The 19672-nt window shown below is 38.5% G+C and overlaps 1 protein-coding gene across 4 annotated transcripts in view; it reads left to right on the top strand.

Annotated features, from left to right (window-relative positions):
- The window catches only part of CTDSPL (CTD small phosphatase like), an 84666-nt gene that overhangs the window by 27732 nt on the left and 37262 nt on the right, over window positions 1–19672 (top strand). The window lies entirely within an intron of this gene.

The raw sequence follows: 19672 nt of genomic DNA, 5'->3' as shown, positions 1-19672 counted from the left end.
TCACGAGCCCAAGCCGCCAGGCAAAAGGAAAAAGGGTAATGGACAAACATAGACTATGCCGTTTGCTGCGCTGCGTTCCAGCTGCTGCTGGGTGGACCTCCTGCTGTGGGACATGAGTGACATTTGGGGCAGTCACCGTCAATGCAAAGCTGCCCTTTCGCTGTGCTGAACACGGGAGCTAATGAGGGAAGGTTGGCAGTTTCTCATGGTTTTAACAGTTCAGAAAGCAATAGGGTTTTATTTCTGAGAGGGTTTAGGTAAAAGAGCACCTCATATGAATTTTATTATTCAAGGCTAAAGCAAATGTTGAGAAGTAGGAAAATAGAAGTTCTTGGAAAAAGAGCACATGGAATTCGCCACTCTTTAGTTGAAGAGCCGCAGGTTTGTAGGAGGCTGTCTCTTGAATGCCGCAAAGCCAAGCAGCTTGGGAGTGCCCTGTTCCAAAACCTGCCTGGACCTCTCTTCCCTTTGAAAACTCACTTAGAAATGTGGGTTTTGTAGAGTTTACAGCTCGTTTTCAGTCTCTGATGGGGAACAGATCATCGAACAATATTTGCTACCAAGTTCTCTGCAAACCAGGCATTAGGAAGTCTCCATTTTCCGTGTCTTGCACCTTAGATTTGTCTTTTTGTAGGGAACATGAAGAGCCACCTGAAAATCCAACCAGAGTGAAATCTTTGAATGACAGTAACTTAATGATAATTTTAAAAGGACTTGGTAGTAGATTAGGTTAAAAATAATACTTTCTGTTTTCTACTTTCTTGCTGCGATAATAAGCAGAGTATCCTAGCTCACATGCGTGATACCTTAAAGAAGAAAAATTAAAAGGTATCTTTAAAGGGTAATTGGGCTGATGGTTGGCTTAAACCTGTAGCTGCAGCCGTACAGTCCAGTACGTACCATTTCTTTCAATCACTTTAACAAAAATGACTTTTCTGCCCTTGATATCCTTCCCCTGTTCTACTTACCCTTCCAGCAGCGACAATGCGTAGAGATGAAGACAGAGTTTATGTTTGTTATGTTTGTCCTTCGTTCTGCAGATTGTACTTCTTGTGCTCCTTTCTCAAAGGACACCTTGTCCAGTTCCTTAAGCGACAGCTTGCTGGTGGCTTCCTGGAAAAGATACTTGAAGGCTCCAGGGAATTGAACTTGGCGATACTGCCTTCTAACACAGTCTTGCGAGTCACAAACACTTAAAAATACTTCTATGGTAGCAGTATAATTGGACTCTTGCTTTCTAATTTCTGAAACATCTGGGTTCATATTCCGCAGTTTGTTTATTTTTATCCAAGCCTAAGGATTAGGAAGCCTGAGGCCGTAGCGGAGCCATCAGTCTGCAGAATCAAGGCTTAAACAAGAAGGATGAGATCAATGTGGCCATCGTTCTTAGAAGGACTTCTCTCTTCCTAGAAGTTTTCATCCTTTATAACAGGCAGTTCTTTTTCTCCCTCTGCTTTCTTACATAACTTTTTCTGCTGTAAATGGTTTTGCTTGTGGGATTTGTTTTTATTTACATATGCTGTTAGTACTGTGGACTATAGATGCTTACTTGAAGCCAGGATTCTCTTTGTCTTCTTCATGTAAACAAATCAGTTTTCATGTATAGCTGAAAAAAATCTGTTCCACTTCAGATTATAACACAGTTATGGACCAGAATGTATTATACTCCTTATTGTGGATCCGGTAAGTGATTATCTTTTTTTGATGGCAGTTATAAAGCTATAAAGTATTGTTTTAAAATTGGACTGGTAAGTGGTAGAATATTTTGTTACAGCTTAATTATGGAAAACAGGAGCTTATGGTTTACCCTTACTTAAATGTGTACATGAATCTTTTTAAAGTAATAGGGCAAATATAGTACTGTTTCTGGAGGCTTAAAAAGAAGATTTGTCTCTAATATTAAATTTTTGATGTATTATTCATGAGGAGAGCAAAGCTGAAAGCTTTTTTCTCCTCTCAGTAGAAATGAACTTGGAGAATACATTATCTGTACAGAGAAAATAAAAAAATAAAAGTGACTAACGCTTTCTTATACTGGAATGGTGCGTGCAAGTACTATGAGAATTTCCTCAGGGAGAAGAAGCCAGAATTTTATTGAAAATAAGCTGATACAATCATTGCATAGTTAGTACAATATTACTGGAATTCAGTTCCTAAAAATAGTTAAAGTAATTCTAGTTAGAATGTGTTTTTTAGAATGCCAGAGTGACTGTTTATTGAAGTTGCTTTAAACTCCATGTTTAGGAATTACTACCTCTGGTTTGGATACAGGGCTGGGCTGCATATTTTTCTTAGTTATACCACTTTCAATCTAGCTGTTCAAGATGTATGCATATGCATGCTATGTATTCATGCATGTGTGTATGTACTGTTGTTCTAAGGCAGGCAAAATTTGTGTGAGCTTTTCTATTTATGGCATGTAAATGGCATTTGGAGAAACATTTAAACATATTTAGCATTATGTAATATAATAAATTCTTTCAATATGGAATATTTTAAACCTGGTGCAAACTTAGGTTTGTAATTGTATTTTCTGCTGTATATATATATATGCTATACTACTGTCTGCTATGGTAGTATCACAATAAACAGCAAGTATAAGCTAAGTGATGTCATTTTTAGCGTTCTTTTTCATTTGTACTTTCTCATTCCTAGATCATGCTTGGTTTAATTGCCTGAAATGACTCAAGAAAAAAACAAAACCAACCAAGCTGCATGTTTAGACAAGAGCTCTCAAGATTCGTTTTTCCATTGCTTTACTAGAATCTTAAGCAACAAATTAGTTTATTAATAGGAAAAATATCTGTAATTACTAATAGCCAAACACCACAATTATATTTTGTGGAAGGTGTACCTTAAATTGTTACTTACATGCTAAGGACCTCGTCTAGCAGTGTTTCCTAGATATGTTTACTGTCATTTCTAGATGTTGGATAAAACAGTGTGTGATACCACTGCAGGAATTTATGGTACCTATGATAAGGGAATAAAGTTAGGTTGTTAGAGAATAAAGTTAGGGTGTTACAAGCTAAGTACTTCTCTAGACCTTACTATTAAATTATATGAGTACCTCTCAAATTTTTATATATATTCAGCCCCAAGCTCCTAGTGGAAGGCTGTGTGTGTGCTTTACCTAAGAATAAAAATAAAGGAGGAAATGTTTTGTAGGTGTTTTTTACCCTGGGTTTAAAAAGTCGTTCTATAGGCAGGGAACCATAGCACAAAACATATAAAGCCACTTGACAAAAAAACATGGAAATTCAGAGTGGAGCAGAAAAGTGAATCTAGTTCTCTTTAGACTTTAACTGGTTGTCTTAATTGGTGGGGTTAACCTTTTTCCCTTTGCAGTACATACATCCTATTTAGAAGTAGAATAACAGTATTGTCTTTTGTCACTTCATCTAAATCAATCCTCAATTCCGTATGCCCAGTTGTTACTTGGAGCAGTTGGTACCTTCTGGCATTACTTGGATTTTTGTATTGTCTTTGCTTTTAACAGGAGTATCCAGAACATACAGTTGCAAAAGAATCTGCATATTTCTAGCTCTTTTTTTACATACTCACTTCCAGCCATATTCCTTAATATTTGCTGTGAAATTACAGTGACATAAAACACAAACTGATACAGATGTTTGTACCATAAGCAGAAGAGCAAGAGGAATGTTGCAGGTTAGTAGAACTTGGCATTTTTGAACATTATTCATGAAGATACACCTATCTTTGGGATTGAACAGAAGACTTAAGATAGGAGTGGGAAACTTAAAACCTGTGGCCAGAAAGCAGGCACAAACATTCGATGAGTGTTATAATTACCTTGCATTGTTATCGGATGGTGGTGAAGCATGTTTTAACGCGTGGCTTGTTGAAGGTATTTGGAAACAGTGCTCATCCTTCATTAAAGGGATGAAACAGCCTCTTCAGTGCTTGAGCTCATCTATAAATGTGCACTAGGTGATTAAATAAGATCTTTGAACAATTGCATTTTCTCAAATGAAGAAAAAAAAACCCCTGAGTTTTCTGGATAATGTGCTTGTTTAAGTACTGCACAACTCAGTGTCCAAGGTATTCTCTGTATGAAAAAACATTCCATTTTCACCTCTTGGCAAAAGGAGGGAGGGAGAGTGGAGAAAAAACTGCTGTGAAAGCCCACCCAGCAGGTTTGCCCTGTTTGTATAAGCTCTTTCCCTTGCAAATTGTGTTGTGGTCTTTGAGCTGGTACACATAATCTTTAGGGCAAATAATCTTCCATCAAATGTTCTTTCATCAGACTGTTCCGTACCATGGCATTTTTCACACAGCATATCATGGAGAACTTGCTGGAGTCCCCAGGAATCCTGAAAGCTGGGGTACATTTGGTGGGTGCAGGAGATCATGTTTGGTGTCCCTGTTCCTGATTCAGCCTTGCTGAGGAACCTCAGGTTAAGCCCTAGTCCCGTATTTTGTTTTTCTTGCGAGCAATCTTTTCTGTTTGTAATATGGATGTTCAGGTTTGTAGTTTCAAGTGGTTGGGAAGTAGTTGCATTGATATGGGTAGAGGAGTAGAAGGGTTCAATGAAGGGGTTATTTTGCAGAATTTTTAGGATAAGCAGGCTTGATGGATTGTTTCTGGTCTTAGCCAACTCCACTAACTTACAGGAAAGACTAAAGCAGTGATGTGGGGGATGGTGATCTTTCCCCTAACTGTAAATGTTTGCAATATGAACAGCTGAGCTATTCATCAGGGGCTCTCAGTGGAGAGAAGAAAAAAAATATTTGGTGTTTTTAGGGTGGGTTCTAGTGTAGACAAATGAAATGAATTACAACCTACAACTGCTTATCAGCTTGGCTTTGTGAACGCTGCCTGTGGTCAGCTGGACTGATGAGTGAGCTACCAGGAGGTTATGGAGGATATCCACATAAATTATTTTGGAGCTACAATGATGTAATTAAAACAAAAAATAATAATAATCATTCTGTTCAACATGGAGACCCATTACCACCCAGAAACTTCCCACCACCAGCCGTCTGGCCCTTGGCAGGAGATTTTTGGCAGTGTGAGTCTTAAACACAACGGACCTTACTTTGTTTATTTTGTAGGGCTGGAGTTCGTTGCTTGTGTTGGGACCATGGGAGGAGAGGACTTGTGCCTTCGTTCATGCACATGTGTTTCTGGAGTAGAGTTCTTCAGCAGAAAAGAGAATGTCTTCATAGCATTGCAAGAGTTAGCTCCAGATTTGTACTGTTGATCTTTGTTAAATTTTGGTCTGGGAAAATCCTGTTTGGTCATGTCTTTCTCTTGTCATGTTGTTCCCTGTGTCCCCAAGAAAAATAAGATTTTCCTAGGGAAGGCAGTAATGAAGCAGATATGCTGCTATTTGTCCTCCTCATTTTGGTTATGTAGGAGCAGGAGAGATGCCAGACAGCTTGTTTTGCAGCAGGCACACAATCACATACAATGCTTTTCTGCTTTAGCTTTGTGTAGCTTTGGGAGATTAATTCGAATGCAGAATTTTAGTAATTCATTGATTATGCTGGGGCTGGGCAGAAGGAGCTAAATGGGCAGGGAGAGGCTCTGCCCGAACTGATTAGCACTCAGCCAATAGCCAGAAGACAGCTTTTAAAACTGCTTGTGCCGTGTTATAGTGCAGCAAGTAATACTTATTATTTGGGCCGAAAGGGATTTTTAAAGCTGTTAGGATCAACAGCGCATACAGCTGTGGCAGGTGTGACCATCTTAGGCGATGCTTTTCTCAGTGCAAGTTTTGCTGCACGCAGCCGGGGATCCCGGAGGCACCCGTGCAGTTTTCGGTTAGAAATCGTTGTTGCTGCCCCCCTCTTCCGTCTCAGTGTAAGTTACAACCCACATCACCGGGGGTTGTTGTAGTGAACACCTGCTTGCAGAGCCGGTGCAGGCGTCTCAATGCCAACCGGCAAAGTCCGAGTCAGAGTTGTGCTGAGCGTGTGAGATGACTGAAGAGGAGTGATGCGGAGTGTTGGCTGCTGGCTGGAGCTCTGTAAGGTTAGAGCTTATTATTTTGGGGAGAGGAGAAGGGGCAAGTCTTAAAGATGGCCTTCTAAGTGCTTGAGTATATGCTGAGGTATAGATTTCATATGATTTAAGATTTATGGGTCTGTATGCCTGGGTTTTTCCATCTAAGCTAAGTGCAGTAGATGACTGGATCAGTCATCTGGTTTGGGCTCCTACATGAGATCATACATCAGCTGCTTTTGTCCCCTGAGCCTAGTTGGGACCTCTGCTATTAGAAGTGCTCTTAGTAAGACAAGGGTCCTGTCTCCCTAAGAGATGAAGAATAAGTGCTCTGAAAGACCTGGCTTTCCTTGGTGCCAAGAACAACAGGACAGTACGGTCTGTTTAATGCAAATGGTAAAAGTTCGGCTCCTTTATCCCAAGAAAGAAATGGATGCAAAGCGGTGGGGGATAGTATCGTGTTATGTGCGCACCCTCGCCCCTGCATCATTGATGAAGGGAAACAGCTCTTTATTTTTTTAAATTTTTTGCCAGATCGGGCAGAAACCAACTGATTGGAAATGTTCTGCATAAACGGCTTGGGCAAGAATCTACATTGAGAAACTAGGGCCTGGGCAAGCAGTAATATTAAGAGTAATTTCTGTTGCATCATGCCTTGGTTATCTCCTACAATTAGCACAAAGGCATGTCCTGAAGAAGTAAGCTAGGAAAGAGTGTTAATTTTGTTAATGGGTGCAGATGCTATTTTTACCTTCTTTTATTTTCCTTTGATAAGATCAATATATGACCTTTGTTTGGGGATAACAAGTGGGGTTTGTAGAATGTATCCACATAATTACAAATGTCATCATTTTTGCTTTGGTAAACAACAAAAAGTTACTGTACTGCTTCGGCTATTTTTGTGTTTAGTTTTTTTCTACCAGTTTTTTTTCCTGGTAGAATTAAGGAAACAGTTTATATTTAAACTTCTGCAAACTTGGTCGTCATGAAGACACTGGGTTTTTAACATCAGTTATACAGCAGTCAGTCATTTATGCTTTCTCATGACGTACATGTACAATAACAAGTGGGTAGCTTTCTGCTTTATGGGATTGTTAGAAGCTAAAGCATGGGTATTAAATTGTGTGCATTCCTTCTAGTACAAAGTTTAGGATATTTCAAATAGGTCAAAAGTACTTGATGTTCTGGGTATTTGGAGAAGCAATTAAACATGTCTGCAGCTGTTCCAACCTGCAGCTGAACTGTCAGCTTGGTAGAGTCATCCAAGTACTTGTTCAAGGCACCAAAATGCTTTTTAAAAAATGTCCTCCTATTAAGATTTATGGAATAAGAAAAATTAATATTATTTTTTTTTTAATTTTTATTATCTAAATTTCTAAACAGGCAGTAAACTATGGCTTTATTCTAGAAAGCAGCTGCTGGAAACTGGGCAAATTCTGTTACTTTTCTTGTCCAAACTGTAGTAAATTTATCATACAAAACTTGCAGTTTCCCAATATCTTTTGTTTCATTCTTAATCTAGCTTTCTGAATATCATACTTGCAGGTAGGAATTTGTTGCTTTTAACGGCCTGGGAATACAGGATGGATAAAATAATCTTGAGTTCAAAGTACAAGGTGAGAAGAGCTAGGAATTAATATTTTCCAATTTATTTCTTGGCATTAGTTAAAAATATACTTAATACTAAGCAGTACCTGCAGTCCATGCTGTTAAAGTGCTTGCTGGCATTGTTTGAAGTACTTTATAGACTGTTGATAGTTACCATTTCAGGCTTCTTAATTCTTAATGTGAAATACTGCATTTATCTCTTTTAATAAAATTACAGACTTGCTGAGTAAGGTAAGTTGAACGTTTTCTTTAAAGGTGGTTTTGATATTTAGTTAAGCTTTGTGTTTTGGTACAACTTACATACTCAGCCAGTGGGGAAATAAAAATCTTTGTATCAGACTCCTAAACATTTTTAAATGATGTAAGATGTATATTGGTTTTGGCTGTTCCTTCCTCTGTAGTCAGGGTTTGTTGTTGTTTGGGGTTTTTTTAGTTGATCAGGATTCAGATAGACATTTAGATGTTTTAAACTTAATAGGAGTGCGTTATGTTTGTGTCTCAAAAATGACAGCATGTGTCCTGCTGGCCTTTTTAAATACACCCCAGGGAAGACAAGTTTGAAAGCCAAGGAGGGAGGGTTTGTGCTTCACCAGGGCAATGCTAGGTTTTTTAGCAAATGATTAATAAGAATTCGCGGTACACTCATGTGGGGTTTTTGTGATGTACCTCTTTACTTAGGAGTGCAGATGCTTTGTTACACAAAGATGAAATGCAGCTTAAAATTTTCGTCAGAGATATCTGGCACTGCTGCTGTTCCACAAGTGACACGCTGAATTGAAAAACTGCAGTGATTGATGCTGTAATTACTTTAGATTTAATATAGTTACTGAATATGTGTAGGTCTTACAGAAAACCTAAATTCATCAAAATTCTTTCTAGTTTAACAGGTGAGGGCGGATGCAACAGTTTGAAGAAAAAAAGCAGCAAATACAATTGCAAACATTTTTCTCTCTGTAATATGCACTAGCATTACATGTCCATAAATATTGTATTTAAAAAAAAAGAGAGAATTTATGAAAGATAATCTTAAGGTTGAGTAAATCCTATTCCATGGAAGCTGAAGCTGGAGGAGAAATTACTTTGGCAACAATTCTTCTAAGTCAGGTTTTGTCCCAGCAGATGCACTCGAGTGTCTCACAGCCTGCTTCTTGAGAAATCCCTGTGACTAAAGATGCAACAATTAAGTTTATAATCAAAACCTGATGTTTTAATTTTGCTCCCAGAAGCACTGGATTCAGATAACCTGCTAAAGTGATACTAGCTGTATGCTGACTGTAACTTGGTTTCAGGAGTGTTTTTAGTTGTTAGAAACAGCTGTTACTTTTATATTAATGACCAAAGCACAGATGATGCAGTGATTTAGGGGAAGTTTCCTCTTCCAAATGAGTGGGGTTCCTCTTTCTTCCTTTGTATCTGGGTTTCCTAGTACAGAGAAATTTGGGGAGGAATGGGGGAAAACAGTAATTGGTCCAAATAACATCATCTCTATTAAAGGCGATGTCTTTTGAAGTTATGCAACATCTGGTTTTCTTCCAAAGAAGGTAAATATTTCAGAAGTAGTCATGTGTGTGCCCTTCTCCATTAAGACAGTCTTTTCCAGAAATTACATTATTTAAATGGCATTGGTTCTGTTAAACATGTTACCAGAAATGTTAGCATCATTTTAAATGTGTACTTTCTCGCAGAGTGGGTGATTTATGAGAACTGCACTCAATATCCACAAAATAGGAATGGGTTGGGAGAAATAAGTGGTAATTGGAAATAGAGATCAAAGGAACTAATTTAAAAAAAAAAAAAGTGTCCTAGTTTGATCCTAGTTTGATTTTTACTGTTAAGGATGTATCTTTTGGGGAGAAGACTTTGGATGAGCAATTTCCCTGGAAGGAATGAGAATGTCCCAGAATTATCCCCAGGAAGTGAATGAACAATTCATAAGGCAAAATGCAAAACCAAAACTTTTCCTTGCAAGGGAGCACCCTTTAACAGCATTTTGGTGAGATGCATCTGTTAGATAAGAGCTGTTCCTAGGAAAGAGATGAGAAAGCTTACAAAAATAGACTAATGCTTTAGATTTGATGTCTTACTGAAGTATTTTTTGCAAAAAGTACAGTTGGGAACATTGCTGTCTCTATGGGAACATCTTATGGCTGTATTTAGGAAAAGTAAATTAAGCTTACTGTCCTCAGATGAGCGAGTTTTTGATAAAGCTTTGGTTGGAGGTGTCCTAGTATTTCTGAGGGGAAAAAGAGTGGAAGCATTTTTTCTACATTTGGGTTTGATGAACCACTCATCTCATGCTTTCAAGGCAAAAAAAGTACCAAAACTATCCCCTGTCTTTGAGTCAACCTGCTTGCAGCAGGAGGCAGAAAGAAACTCAGCTCAATTTCACAACCTGAGGTTGTGAATCTGGTCATTGATGGGGAATGGGGGAACCCAAACATCTATTTATTAAACAACAAACTTGATAAGGAAGCAGGTTGATCGTAGGTATGGTGCCCAGCAACAGTCTTAAGGTTTGGATCGTGCTTTGACTTGAAAAATTAACAGATTGGGTAAAATAAGTGCAGCAGGTGGATAGCTTGGTGGTTTGCATGGAGCACAGAAAAAGGGGTTTTTACAGATCTTCAGTAACTGCATACTGATTTCATGGCATAACTTCTTAAAGAAAACATGGCCTGGGGTTGCAGAGGTGTATGTGTCTGTGCCGTAGGTGACTGTCCGTCTGTCTGTCCATTCATACCATGTGTAGTAAGAAAAACACACCCTTCAAAAGTGCTCTTCTTTAGCTTGTTTTTCACTCTGTCTTTATTTTTAAGGAACACCGGTTCGAAGACTCGTGTGTGTGTGTGTGTGCGTGTGTGTGTGTTTGTTTATCATACCAGCTTTGAATTAAATTAAAGTTTAGGGAAAACTGTTAACTGGTTTGGTTGGGTGGTGGCTTCAGATGCCTGCCCGTTGCTCGCTTGTATCTGCTTTTCCTGTGTTTTAGCTGCTCAGCATTTGGCGAATTGTTCTCTTCTGCCTTTCCCACCATGGTACATGTAAGCACAATCCAAGGCAGAGCAGATCAGATACTGTACATATTTTTGCTGTATAAACACATGCTTGTTTACATTTGCTTCGTTGCCATTTTGACTCTAATCCTCTTCCGATGCCAGAGGGTATCAGCCGTGACTAACAAACTCTGAGATACTGCCATTTTGACCCCGTGTGCTGCTCGTGTTTCCATTTGTTTGTTTCTCCTTTGCTTTCCCTCCCAAGTATTTAACAAATTATTATTAAATATCTTCCAGAATGTAAGAGGCCAACCTGGGAGCAATTCAAAAGAGTTGAGATACACAAACATATGTTCTGGTTACTAACCGTTTGTTACTTTACGATTGAAGGCAAACTTAAGTGCTGAGTCCTCGTTCATTAGTGCTGCACATAAAATGGAAATAAAACAATCTTTTTTGCAGATAGGTCTCTTTTGCTGTACAACATTCAGTTCTGAGTAACTGTTGCAGCTTGATTGTAAGCTGCTGCTAATATTTGGCAAAACCTTCTTAAAATAAACCCCCTGACATATGTGCAGTTACTGCTCACTTAACAGCACCCCACAGAAGCTCAGCTTTGCAGATTTTGCATCTTTAAACTTCCAGGTCTTTGCTGATCCAGCTTCACAACACCATGACGTTACACCAACATTGCAAATGCATCAAATTCTTTTTTATCAGCAGAAAAGGCCAGTTTAGATTCATAGGCCACATCTGCTGGTGAACTTTGTGCAGTCTGCCTTTTTTTTTTTCGGGGTTTTTTTTTTTCCTCTTTTACTAGAAGAAAGGTTTGTTTGTTGGCTGCCTGCTCGGGGTGGGACAGGAATGTAATGCATGCACAGACTGCGCAGTATTTCCTGTTCAACTGCTGCTCCAAGCTTCAGCACTGGGAAAATCTCCAGATGGAGCAGCTCAGGCCTCACTTAAACAACGACGAAATGCTACAGCTTCTGAAATGCTTTGGGTTTTTTAAAGAAAATACTTTTTTTTTGAAGTGAATTTTCAGGGTGTGCTGCTGCTTTAAATGCATCAGGTTCTGTGGCATTGCTTCTATAGATTACTGTGGCTGAGACAAAACATTAAGCTTACTGAAGCACTGTAGCACTTACTGAAGCACTCCATAATGTCACTGCAAAAAGTTATATTTATTTTGTAGCATAATACATCTCCATAACATTGCCTGCATATTCAATTAGCTTCTTTTCCATCCAGTTAAAAACAGTAGTAATCTTTTGGCACTGGAGCTACTTTTGCATTATTTGCTATATTTTATTTTGCCCTTAAACTATTTTGAAGTGTTGCTTTTGCAGCACATGAATTACTTTAGAAGTGAAATACTTTTGGTTTAGCAGAAGGAAAAAAAAAATTGGGTTTGATCACTTCTGCCAGTGAATACTAAACTCCAGTGCCGCAACCTTGCCTTGTGTGTAGCGTAAAAGTGAGGTGGGGTTGGGGGGGTGTTTCTTTTAATGTTTTATCTTTTTTCAAGTGGTTCTGGTCCTTTGTATGTGTGGGAGCTCTGTTACCATTTCAGACTACCAGCTGATGGAAGGGTGACTGTGGGGCGTGGCTAGTTATTTATTTTATTTACTAATTTTATTTATAATTTTAAGCAGATACATGATTTGAGAATTTCTATCCGTAGGCTCCTCTGGAATGTATGAAGATGGACTATCTCCTATCTCCCTTGTATTCTTACCCACCTTTTCTGTCCCTGGCTGTTGCAGTGGCAAGCAATACAGGCACACAAATGAAAGTGCTAAGCATTAATTAGTTCCTTCCTGGATCACAGGGAGACCTACTTTTCAGTCTTTTGGAGATACAGATGTACATGTGCTGCTTCTCTAAATTGGAAGTGGTCTCAGTGTGGCCCTGTTAGCTTGTCAAGCACTGGAGCAGGAAAGGAGGCAGCCAGAATCTGGTCTGTTTAATTTGAACTTGAAGGTATTTAACTCAGAACATAGTTCAGCAGGTTAATTAAGTTGTTAAAACAGTTTTTAACTTTTTGGCTTCATTATGAAATTTGGATGCCCCTGAAGCAGTAGATCTGCCTTCAGTCTTCCAGCTGAATAAATGCAAGACTTTGACAGATGCATTTCTTTTAACACAGTATTTCCTAGTAGCAGCTCTCCTAACTTTTGAATACTGCAACACTGCATGACAGCGCAGGTGTTTAAGTTATGGCTTATTTGAGAAGCTGACACACATGATGTGAAGGTTATACCATCATGTATGTGTGTCCAACCAAACCTCAGCCTGCAGACTGAAGTGTACCAGCTGCTTTAGGGTTTTGGAATTTGCCTTGAGATGCATCAGGTTTTTGTGCTGTTTTGAGCCTTTTCATGGTTTCTTGTCCCTCCTTGTCAATTGACTTCTGTGTACAGTTGCTGTTAATATTTACCAGCTGTATCTCATGATGCATCGCAGCCTTGTACAGAGAAAGCAGTGCCACCTTCTTAGTCCCGTATTAAAAAAGTTACTTTAGAATTTCACTACTTTTGATCCTTAGAAAATGAGCATCCAATAACCGACAGCAGATACTTAATCCACTAAGATTTGAGGACTGTAGTAAAGAATTTATGTAGGGCAAAAGAAGTTTTTTTGCTTTAAGCTGCCACAACAAAAATGTTTCCAGAGCTTGCTTTGGTTAGGTAGAGGTCTTATTTCTTTCTCATTCGTCCCAATGATTTTTTCTCCTTTTGTCCTAGGTATTATGTGAAAGTGTATTTTTGTAGGACTTCACAGGTATGGAAAGCAAATTGTAGTATTCTGATATCCACTAGATAACTTCTTTTTGAATGAGATAAACTGTTCTTGCATAACAATTTGATCTTAGTGTACAGGTGCAACTTCTGAGCTTGTTTTCCAAAACATCACGGAATGGGTTAATAAGATTAGTGTTCACTTCTTCCTAAAATTCCTAAAAGTTCATAAATCATAGTGACATTTTTTTTCAGGTGGAAGTGCAGTGACCTACTTTACGTAGATTAAAATGAGATAATGAGATTATCTCAAAAGTAGAAATAAGTTTCTTGGTTATTTTTCCCCTATGTCCCCACCTGTGTTACGTATTTAAGCTTTTATTTCTTGGCCCCTAGCTATGCAATCAGCTCCATATCCAGAGCAGACTAATGCAATGTGTAGGAAAAGGTTTGGTGGGGAGGGGAGAGTTAAATGTTTCAGAAAGATTGTTCTTTCACTAAACTGGTCTGGGATCACTCCCTTCAAAGACATAATTTCAGTGGAAAAACCAAAACTTTACGTTTACTTAATTATGGTTTTAGGGGGAGGAAGGTTGCCAGCTTCAATTGAAATGAAGATAATTCAGGGTTATATCATGCAGAATAATAAACAGAGCGATTTGCTTGGGTTATACATGTTTGAAAGTTAAACCAGTTGCGGGTGGTTGTTTCAGGTATGTGACAGTGCTGGTATTGCTGTATTTTCTGCAAAGCTTACATGGAAGATTAAACTTTTCAATTACAAACTGCAAATGGCATTTAAAACCAAAGCTATGTGGGCATTGCTTACAGATTCAGTGCCAAGTGTTGTAAAATACTTTCTATCCTGGACAATAAGTGACAAAACCAGGAGCTGTATAAGCAAAGTTAGTGGTTTTCTGCCACTTGACTGTTTCTAGCTTGAATCATGTAGGATATAAAATTCTATTTTTCTAATAAGATCAGATGCAGCCTCTTAAGATGGACAAATTATGCATCTCTAATCATGTATACATTGCAAAACGGCTTCCTTTTGAAGAAGGGCTTTGTTTAATACCACTTTATTCTGGCTTGTATCTTTCCATTTTGTATTATAAACAAACTTGTTAGCTGAGAGCTCACGATACACAGATGTTCTTTTTATTGCATTTAGCAAGTTCATCTGTAAGTGCATGGAAAGTCTCTTCATTACCCAGTTCATATTATTTGGGAGAACTGGCTATTGCATTCATTTAATTAGGAAAAAAAATTCAGTGGTAATTAGCTCAGTCATGCACTGCAGCGGGATGGGCTGGATTAGGAGCGCTTCTGTCAGCCCACTGGCTTCCTGCGGCAGCAAGGAGTTCATTGTACAAGGGCAGCATGACAGCCTTTTTTTTTTAATTTCACACAACTACAGCAAAACTTGATGGGAGAATACCTGAACTATACCTTTTAGAGGACAGTGCGAGAGAGAAGCTTTTTCTTCACTGTTTAACTTCAGCTTCTGTTGAAAGTGTCCTGGGTGGGAGAAAAGCAGTGCAACCCTCTGCCTCCAAAGGATGGTTTGGGAGGATGCTGTTAGATTACTTCTGTTAGCATGCTCTTGTATTAAATTCTATTATAATATTTTTCTGTAATACATGGAATTTGTTGTGTTGTCTTTTGCTTCCTCTTCTCTTTGTATAACACAACCACCCAGTATGGGTGCATATCTTCCCTTTAAGCTTATATGATTATAGTAATTTATTTTAAAACTTGCCTTTATCTTTCCTTGAAGCCCTCCCCAGGCTTAGTAGTGCCATGGGTTTGTTAAGACTTGCCAGAAGACCTCAGTAAGCACATTTCTGTGGACCGTCATTGGATTCCATAAACTTGTAGGCAATTCAAGAATTAACTTACCCGCAAGCAGCGGGTAGCACACAGGTTATGAGCAGTGAGGCTTGTTGTTAGAAATAGGATCTGGAAATTATAGGTGAGACCTTGCACTTTCAAATCAGGGAATATCTGTGCCAGAAGGACTTTGCTTCTAGACAGGAAGAGCTGTGCTCCTGTTTCTGACCCTGTCTGCAATAATCTACGAATCCAGCTAATTTGACAAAGTGCTTGGCTGAAGGCTCTTGCAAACCTCTGTGAGATTCCTGGGGAAGAAGTTACACAGAGATCTGAGCATTCTGCTCTTCAGTGTAGCATTAAACCATATGGAAAAGGGAATAAGGAAATAAAATGACAAAATTTGTAAGGGAAAGGAGTGTGTATTTGTTTGTGTGCAAATATGTATGCATATATGTGCATCTGTATATAGATTTAAAACTGAAGAGTTACAGGAAGGTGACATGATTTTGAATGACTGGCCTCTAAAATAGCAGATGAAATTAAGTGTAGATAGATGTGAAAATTTCTACATGGGAAGAGATAAAAACTCTTGACTTAAATTTGCAGTGATGCCTGAAATAACTACTAATAAAGATATCTTGGTGTTACAATAAGATCTTCTGAAAAATCACATTAGCGCAGTCCTCACTTGTAAAACTCAAGTAAGATATTAGGAATTACTAGAAAAGCAATAGAACAGAGAACAAAGCGTTGTGTGGGTGTATAAATTCATGGTGCTGTCCTTTCATTCCCGGATATTGTGTGTGGTTCTAGTCCCTCTCCTCTTGCTCAAAAATACGAATCGGTACAAAGATAAGAAACAAGGAGAGGTTTGGAATTATGAAACAGCTAAACTGTTGGCTGAGCTGTGGGCCTTCTTGTCACAGAGTGCTTTTGGCACTAAAAGTTGACGTAGGCTCAAAATGGGATGGGACAAAGTCATGAGAGAGGAATTTGTTGAGGGCTGTTCCATACACAGTTGATGCCTTTGGGTAAGTTGGTCCTTAAACTGTGGTTAGAGTGCACCTGGGGGGGTGGTAAGGGAAAGCATCTCCTCAGTCTTACGTTGTTCCTTTTCTTGAGCTCTTCTGTAGGTATCTGCAGGTTACAGTCTTCTCTGCTTTCAGGGATAACATGTTTTCGTATTGTGAAGTTGTTTTGCCTGGGCTTTTTTGGTATGTGGTGTTTTACATGTTTGGTATGCAGTGTTGAAGATGTAAAAGGTCAGTTAAAGTTGTCTTCGGCTTTCAGTGCTGATAGGGGTAGTGAGTGTAGTGCTTCTATGGATGTTACAGGAAATCAGTTCCAGAAAGAGAGGTTGTAACTCCTGGAAGATGGAGAGGAAAAAAAGAAAGTGCTCTAAAATTCCATAGGCCGGGTGCTGCTCAGGGTTGGAGTTGACATAATTCAGCTTACCATTCCAGTGTCATTACTACTGGGTTTACGGATAAGCTTTTAAGGAACACCAGCTTTTGTCCTCTGGAGTTGTTTTTTTTCTGTCTTTAAAAATTGCTGGCATCCAGAATACCTAAATTTATGGTAGTGGTTCAATATTAATGTTTCTTTGCACCTTCAGAGTTACAGTTGTTATATTTGTCACTGCTTCAAGAAAAGCAAATCTAGCAAACAGCAGCACCATATTGCATGTAGTCCAGCGTAACTAGGGAAGGAGAAAGTATTTTCTGTGATGCACAACACTGTCATAATTGCTAAAAATGAGACATGGTGCAGATCTTTTCTACATATGCAATACATGTGCCTGTTTATTAATTAAGCACGACATGTAAAACCGCTTGAAAACTTCTGTTCCTTACTGCATCCAAAATTGTAGTTCAATAGGTCACAGTAAAGCCTCTAGAATGTATTATTTTTAAAAATGGATCTCTTTAAAATAACATTCAAATTCATGAAAAGACCTATTTGAAACAGTGCTGTATTACGAATGGCAAAACTGCCAAGATGAAAACCAACATTATTTTTCCTCCAACAAATATTTCACGAAGTGAAAGTGAGTGGCCAGATTGCAGATGTATAATTTGATCAAGGAAAGCAAGCATTCTTAAAAGATTTGAACAAATCAGTAGCTTTTGTCTGAGATTTTTGAATGGTTATTTAGACTAGCCATAGAATTATTTAGTTCAGGAAAAATAAAAGCTTGTAATAAATGCTGTTTTAAGAGCATTGCTATTTTAAGCAGTCAAATGTGATTATTTGCTGTCATATTTTTAAGTAGAGGCTGAAGAAAAAAAATTATTAGGAAGGTTTCTGTGGCACTAGCTGTAGGGAACAGCACACACAGCATTGTGCTTCCCATTCTAATTTCAGCGTATTTCAGTGTCTAAGGTCAGAAAGGAGCTCTCCTTGCCTGGATGACATTGCAATAAACTTGCTTGTGCTTGCCATACCAGTTTTCTTGAGTGCTGTTTTGAGAAAGTCCTTCATAGCTGCGCAGGCATCCTGTGGGAATTTCTAAACACGTTTCTGCAGATCTGTTGCAAACAATGTGACATTTTGAGAGTGAGTCTTTTTTTACTGTGGCTTGGACCATCAATGGCCAGAGTTCTGCATATTTTCTGTTTAACTGGAGTATTGAAAAGCAACGTTTAGATTGGTTTCAGTTTGCAAGTGTCTTCAAAGAAATAAATCACTTCCTTAAACACACGACGCGCAAATCTGTTCACAGTTCCAACTTTATTCTGTTGTCTGAGCACTTTAAATGGTGAAAGTTTAAAAAAAACATTCAGTTTTTGATACCAGTACATTTGCCTCTTAGTAGCAATTAATAACTAAACCTAAGCGTTGCTTACTCCCTTAAGGCAGGAAAATATTGTGGGAAATATGTACTGTATAGAGAACAAAAAATTACTGTTAGACCCATTGGATACCTTGCAAGTGCTTTGAGAGGAGAAGGTGTAGATGTCTAGCTTATGCTGACTCTACAAAATCAGAAGATTTTGTTTGTACTTTCAGAGAGTGCTTGAAAGTTCACTCAAAATCTGCACCATGAGGCTTTCTTGTCAAAGCACATACATGTACCTGCACACCTTCTGACTTCAGAGCACAATGGTATCTCTTAAGGCTTCCAGGGGAGATTTGTTCCATTTCCTACACAACTCTTCTTTCACTGATATTTTCTTCATATAGTAATAATTGTATTATTTGTATTTCTCTTGCCAGTTGCCTTGATTGCACTTGATATATTTGTAGTATCAGGAGGAAGGTAGATACATGTGGCAGTTCCCTAACAATCTGAGAGAGGAGGAAAGAAGGGGAATTATATATTGATGTGTGTAATGGAATTTGCTAAGAATTTCACTTACCCTCTAACTTTGGGCTGGGGAGAATGTTTTGTTCCTTCTAATGCAGCAAGTAAATAAACTGTGTAGCGCACGAATGGCTATTAATCTGTTTGGTGCTACAACTTCCATAGCATCCTTTTTTTTTTTTTTTCCTCAGTGGAATCCACCTTTTAAAGTTTGCTACTTCAAGGTGTGTTGCTGCATAGCTGTGAAAAAAGAATAAAAAGTAACTTGTTCGGGCTTGTTTCCATGTATGTTAAATGAAATCATTTGTTGACTCTGAAAAGGAAGCCATTAATCTCTGTAGTCTAAGGTAGTACTCTGCTGAACGGAGGGGTGGGTTGGTGCTGGGTGAGGTAAGGCGGTACAGCTGAAGGGAGTGCCTGGCTCTGGCGGGGGTGCGTGGTGTTTCGGTTTGCACAGTATTCATGGTCATAGTTGCGGTAAAGTAGTTATTTACAAGATGCACATGCCCCGGCTGTGTCTCATTGTGTTACAACGTGATGATAACAAGTTAAGGATGGATAGCATACAGTTCTGTGTGTTGCAGTGGTGTAGATAAACATCAAAGAAAAAGGGCTGCATGAAAGGCGTAAGATGAAGAGGATGCACCTGCTGTCCCTGCCCTGGAAGGTGCTAAATCTGTCGGGTATTGCACTCTGACATAGGAAACAAATACTTATAGCTGACAATAGATCATTAAACTATTTGGTGATCAAATTGAGTATTACTTAAAATACTCTTAAAACTCTTTTCCAACTCTTTTTATTTGTATTTTAATTTTTTTATTCAATTATTTTATTTTCTATTTTATTTTAACGTGTGTTCAAGATCCTAACATTCAGGAGTTTGAATCTTAAAGAAATCACTAGATGTCTTATGTGCATTTCTCTTCTCCAAACTGTTGCTTCTATTTACAGGTTTTAGTCTTCAAAAAACCTATACTTGCTTTCATTGAACTGTATGTAATGTTTTACCAGTTTGGGTTTTTTTTTTAATCCTGATAGACCAATAAGCAAATTGAAAAGAAAGGCCAGGACTTCTGCTTATTGAGTAACACGCTCTCCAGATTTATTCTGCAGGCAGTGTTGCAGCTCACAGTGCTGCCTCTGTCATGTCTTTTGTCTTCCAGCAACGCTGCCAAACAGTAACAGATGAAACTCAGAAACATCTCAGATCTTTTTCTGA

Source organism: Falco biarmicus, chromosome 4 (assembly GCF_023638135.1).
Source record: "Falco biarmicus isolate bFalBia1 chromosome 4, bFalBia1.pri, whole genome shotgun sequence".
NCBI lineage: Eukaryota > Metazoa > Chordata > Aves > Falconiformes > Falconidae > Falco > Falco biarmicus.
Note: the sequence above shows the minus strand (reverse complement) of the source record. Positions and strands in the feature narration are given on the sequence as shown.